This window comes from Galeopterus variegatus, unplaced genomic scaffold, assembly GCF_000696425.1.
Source record: "Galeopterus variegatus unplaced genomic scaffold, G_variegatus-3.0.2 Scaffold3399, whole genome shotgun sequence".
NCBI classification, from domain to species: domain Eukaryota; kingdom Metazoa; phylum Chordata; class Mammalia; order Dermoptera; family Cynocephalidae; genus Galeopterus; species Galeopterus variegatus.
Genome location: NW_007729510.1, coordinates 30,642 through 37,212, shown reverse-complemented (window position 1 = coordinate 37,212; position 6,571 = coordinate 30,642). Strand labels below are relative to the sequence as shown.

General features: G+C 35.9%; 1 pseudogene; it reads left to right on the top strand.

The window, feature by feature from the left end:
- Positions 1-6,104, top strand: part of LOC103600598 — a 10,495-nt pseudogene extending 4,391 nt beyond the window's left edge.
- The last annotated feature ends 467 nt before the right edge of the window (positions 6,105-6,571 follow it).

Genomic DNA, 6,571 nt, shown 5'->3' with positions numbered 1-6,571 from the left:
ATAAATAAATAAATTCACACGCACACACAAAAAAACCGGGGGTGGGGGGAAGAAGACTTAACAACTACAACTCCTTGAAGTTGATACGACAACCAAACAGAAAGGACATTGTTGGGTGGGAGGGGGGAGAGGGAGGAGGGGCGGGGGTTTCGGTAATGGGCCACAATAATCAACCTCATTGTATATTGACAAAATAAAATTAGGAAAAAAACAAACAAAAAAGAACTATTGTGCATGAAAGGACATTTTCAAGAAAGCAAAATACCATGTACATATTGAAAGAAAATATTTGCAAGTCATGTATGTGATAAGGATTAATATGCACAATACATAAGGAATTCCTACAACTCAACAACAACAATGACAACAGCAGCAACAAACAATTCAAAAGTGGAAAATAACTTGAGTAAACATTTCTCCAAAGAAGATATACAAATGGCCTATAAACACATAAAAAATGTTCAACATCATTAGTCATTAGAGAAATGCAAATCAAAATTGCAGGAAGAAACCACCTTGGACCCATGAGGATGGCTATTTAAAAAAATGGAAAATAACAAGTGTTGATGAGGATGTGGAGAAATTGGACACCTTGTGCATTGCTGGTGGGAAAGCAAAATAGTGCAGCAACTGTGAAGAAAATTTTAGGAATTCCTCAAAAAATTAAACGCAGAACTATGCCATATGATCCATCAATTCCACTCATAGGTATTGATCCAGAAGAATCAAAAGCAGAAACTTGAAAAGATATTTGTATACCAGTATCTACAGCAGCATTATTTATAATACACAAAATGTGCAAATAACCCACGTGCCCATTGGCAGATGAATGGATAAATAAAATGTGGTATATACACACAATGGAATGTTATTCAGCCTGAAAAAGAAGGAAATTCTGACACATGTTACAACATGAATGAATCTTGAGGACATAACGCTAAGTGAAATAAGCCAGGGGCAAAAAGGCAAATACCACGATTCCGCTAGAGCAGTCAAATTCATAGAGACAGAAAGTAGAATAGAGATTACCAGGGTCTGGTGATTGGGGGGAGATGGAGAGAGTTCTATTGGAGATGAAAACATTTTGGGAATAGATAGTGGCGATAGTTACATGCCATTGTAGATGTATTTAATGCCACAAAATTGTGTACTTAAAACAGATTTAAATGATATATATTACGTATATTTCACCACAATAAGAACAAAGTATGCTTCTATTACTGTCAAGTATTAACAAAAGTTTAAAACATTAACAAATTCTTAACAGAGTAAATGTAAGTAACATCACTGTGTTTCTGAAAACTGCTTTTAAAAAATTCTCTTTTCTAGGATGACCTGTTTAATACCAATATGTAATCATTTGTTACTCCATCTACTAAGTGAGAATTGTCCTGATAATGATGGCCCATGTATTAGAATTATCGCAAGCATTAGAAAACATAATTGTAGTTTCAATGGTTTAAAAACATTCAGCACTTAATAACTCAGGGCCTCAATTTGCTAATCTGTTACATGGAGGTATGGAACTAGATTAATTCTAACTGTAACTGTAACTAGATTAATTTCAACTGTCTCATTTGACAGGCTGTGATTCCAAAAATCTTCTGATAGAGTAAAGACATTTATCTTAATAGGTTCTGTGGAGATACACAGGAAAGAAACCAGACACATTAGGTCCCAATACCAGGTTCTGTGAATGGATTCCACAGAATGATCTTCTTGGTAAGACCAAAGAGAAGCAACAGACAAATCCAACAAATTTATATGCAACATAAGCCAACAAACTTAATGTCTTCACATTTCTTTTGGAGCTCTAACATCAACATGAAATTTAAAATTCTCTGATTTATCATACAACCTCAGACCCAGATTGAGAGTCAACATACCCTTAGATCAGCCTCTCATTAACTTTTGTGTGGAATATTGCAACCTCCTCCTGATTCTCTGTCATCCATTTTGTCCCACCTCTATTCCGTCTTCCCCACTATAACTTTTTGTTTGTTTGTTTGACAGCTGGCCAGTATAGGGATCTGAACCCTTGACCTTGGTGATGTAACACCACGCTGTAACTGACTGAGCTAACCAGCCAGCGGCAACCCCTCCCCCTGCCCAGTATAACTTTTTGAAAAGAAAAATATGGTAATCCCATTATTGGACATTTGTATATCACCACTTTTAGTATTATAAATGGCTCAATACTGTTATAAAATCACGTGCAAAATCCCATTTTCTTAAACAGAGCACTTCATGAACTTGCCCTAGTCTTTCTAGCCTGTTACGCAACATTTTGTACTTGAAACCCTGCACATCTTACCTCCTTTTCCCCACAAACACAAAAGTTTAGTTTCTTGAATCTTTCCACTTTTTAAAATTTATGTACTCCTCACACAAATAACTTGTCTACCTGGTAACTACTCTCTATCATTTAAACTCAGGACAAATCCCAGAATTTTGTGGAATGACTTAATTTCTGGAATAACAAACTGCTGCTATCTTTGGAGCCTATTGGAATCTATATATAACCTTCTGGCACAGCAAATTGCATAGAAGATGCTGACTAATAGAATCAATGATTTATACAGGTGCCGTGTTTTTCTGTTTCTAGAATTCTCATAACTTAGAATAATGGTAAGTTATTTTTTCCCTCTTAGGTCATCCCCAAACCAGAGCTTTTATCACCCACTGTGGAACCAATAGAATCTATGAAGCTATTTACCATGGGGTCCCTATGGTGGGAATTCCCATGTTTGCTGATCAGCCTGATGATATGGCTCAAGTAAAGGCAAAGGGGCAGCTGTTGAAGTGGACTTGCAAACAGTGACGAGTTCAGATCTGCTTAATGCTTTGAAGGCAGTGATTTACAACCCTTCATGAGTGTAGAATGTATTCTTTTCTGAGAAGCATCTAGTATTTTAAAAGCAATAAACTGTTTCATTCTATTTTTTAAAACTTTATCAATATACAGTGTAGTTGATTTCCGTGTCCCTTTACTGATTCCTCCTCTCCCCTCCCCTCCCCCCTCCCCCCCATCAACATCGCATCTGTTCATTTGTATTAACAAGTTCAAGGAATTGTGACTGTTGTGTCTGCTTCCCCGCCCCCCCGTTTGTTTGTGTATTTATTTATTTTTAGCTCCCACAAATAAGTGAGAACATGTGGTATTTCTCTTTCTGAGACTGACTTATTTCACTTAATATAATTATGACCCAGCTATTCCACTGCTGGGAATATACCCAGAGGAATCCAAATCATGATGTTGAAGGGATACCTGTACTCCCATGTTTACTGCAGCACTATCTACAATAGCCAAGAGTTGGAACAAGCCCAGATGTCCATCATCAGATGAGTGGATACGGAAAATGTGGTATATCTACACAAAGGAATTCTACTCTGCTATAAAACAGACTGAAATACTACCATTCATTCTATTTGAAAATGAATTACTCTTAAATAATTACCAACACATACTAATATCAAATACAATTGTCTTTTACTCCCAAAATTCTATGGAGGCATTGTGATTCATCTACTATTAATGGATAACAGGTTACAATCTTGAAGAAATACTTAAATTTCTTTAAAGAAAATGAGCTACTGTTAAAGACACATAAATCTTAATATTTTTGATAATGATTATGTAAATATCTAAAAAATTACAGGCATACCCATTATAAAGAATTTAAACTATATGAGTATAGCCAAAATAGATAAATAAAAATTAAAAATCACTAAACTCTCTCCACACGTCTATAACCAATCTTACCAGGAGAGAAACATATCTTCAGATATTTCCCTTTTCTAATTAAGTAGAAAAGAAAAAGATGAAATGCCACATGTTCTCACTTATTTGTGGGAGCTAAAAATAAATAAATAAATAAACACACAAACAAACAAAGGGGGGAGAAGAAGACACAACAATCACAACAATTCCTTCAACTTTCTAAGACAAGTGAACAGATATGATGTGGGGGGGAGGGGAAAGGGGGGAAGAAGAACGCGTACAATGTATGTTGAGAAGTTAAGATAAAAAAATTTTTTTAAAAGAAAAGAAAAAGATGAAAGTCATTTTACAAAAATTGAGTGGTGTTACTTTTTAATTAAAAATATCCTATACTGGTACATTTTAATTTAAAAAGAAAAAGAAACTAAAATAAAATTGAAAGAATCACCAAGCTTTGGATAAATATTTAATATCAGATAAGTTGCTTACATTAAGAGATCAGAATAATTATTCAAAAAATGTTTCCAAATTTGATCAGTATAGAATAGATTTTCACTATGAAGTCATTTCCCAACTTCCCATCCATCTCTTCAACACCAGATATTAATTTTTGTTTGATATGTTATTACATTGTTGAGGCTTACAACATGGACGTCTTGCCTGTGCCCTCAATGTCCAATGCTGTTTAATCTTAGTTTTATATTGTATGGACTTAATGATACTATTCCAGTTTTACTACAGTCCTCCCATTCCTGGAGGCTTTTTGTTTTTATTAATTTGTTATCTGACAAGTATTTTTTTATGTGTGTGGTTGATTTTGTTGTTTCTTTATTTTCTTGAAATCTATCCAGAGGTATTTATTACGTAAGTTCTTGCATATTAAGAAAGACCTGCCTTATTTTTTTAAAAAACGAAGTACAACTTCACTTTGTATTATATCCCTGGCTCACAATTTTCTCCTTCAGAACTTTCTACATGTTGTTTTACTGTCTTCTACAACTTAATGTTGTTACACTCTTCTTAAATAATCATGGTACCCCAGTGTGGGAGAATAAAGCTATCACCTTCCTCTCAAATCCGAGGAAACTCTTCTTCTAGGTAAACCATCCAAAACCTTGAGCCAGAACCCCGGCCTGGCCTTCTGTTCTTTGAATGAAGTTGGAAGGGTTAGTGTCCTTGCTGTTGCCATTGTCCCATCTCACCACTGGCACTTGAATCCCTCCACAGCCTGCAACCAAGATTGCAGCATCTACTCATTCTGAGACCCTTCTTCTAGCCCATGAGATCAGATGGGCTCTTTGTTTTAGTCTGAGTATCATGGCCACAAAGATCATAGACTGAAACCATTACCCGGTACTATTGAAGACCAGCTTATTGTTCACACCAACAACTCCAGGCCAAACCTGGGTGAGGGAAGGGGTCCCTTTATCATAGGCCTACCCCTGAACACTGCTGCCTGTCTCTTTCCTGGCCCTAACATCACACTTGACAAATGAGATCAAAGTTTGGCATTCTCAGCCTACACATTCTATATTCATTCGTACTTCTGAACTTTTAAAATGCTATTTCCAATTAGGAATGCGTATCAGTCCATTTCTGATGCTTATAATGAAATAAACAGAACTGGGTGATTTATAAAGAAAACTAAATTTATTGCTTACAGTTTCTGAGGTTGGGAAGTGCAAAGTTCAGGGAACACATCTGGTGGTGGTGACAGTGACCCCTCACATTGCAGGATGGTGGAAGCTGAGAGAGCAGAGAGAGAATAACCTCTTCATTCACTCTTCTTTTAAAGCCCTCCAAACCACACTCCTGACCACCATTTTTAATCTATCACTACTGCATGGTCCTGCAATCGATTCACCTCTTCAAGGCTCCACCGTTCAATTACCATAATAGGATTTCCCACCCTCAACAGTTTAAGTGGGGATTAAGCTTCTAATATATGAAATTTGAGGACACAATTCAAGCTTCAATGAGTTTGGTGGGGACATAATTCAATCCACTACAGAATGTTAAGAATATATAACATAATTTTAGGTGATCATGTTCTTAACAAATTCTTTAATTCTCAAATTTTTTATCAATGTGTTCAATCTTCAGCTACAAAGAGAATGCTATGAGGTTATCAAGGATTCACCATGATCAGCCTGTGAAGCCCCTGGACCGAGCAGTCTTCTGGACCAAATTTGTCATGCGCCACAAAGGAGCCAAGCATCTGCGGCCAGCTTTTCATGACCTCACCTGGTTCCAGTACCACTCCTTGGATGTGATTAGGTTCCTGTTGGCCTGTGTGGCAACTAGTATATTCCTGTTCAAAAATCGTTGCCTGTTTTGTTTCAGGAAGTTTGGTAAGACAGGAAAGAAAAGAAAGAGGGAGTAGTTTTTCTTTAACAGTCTGGCTGGAAATCTCAATAGGTCTCATTCAGATTAATTTAGCCACTGATTTGAACAAATTCCTCTCCTTCTCTCCAAGGTTCTTGTCCATTCCAGAGCTTATCAAGTCAAAAATTAGAGAATCACCTTAGTAGTTTAACACATGATTTAGAACTAAGGTTTTGAATAATTTAATCTGTAAAAGTAGAATATAAACACAGGGAAATTTCTACTTCACACTCTATTTGTTTCAGTTCAAAAAGTCAAGATGCTATTTGAGACATTAGAAACATAATGATTAATTCTATTTTTATTGTCTATCATATTAAACATTTTCTAATTATTTAACATTATTTTGGATCCAGTATATTATCATTATTGAATATTCCCTAAAGGAACTAGACAAGTAGTCAGGTAAAGCACCTTATAGCCAGAATTTCTCTTCCAATTAGGAATATCAGGAGATGGTCAGGA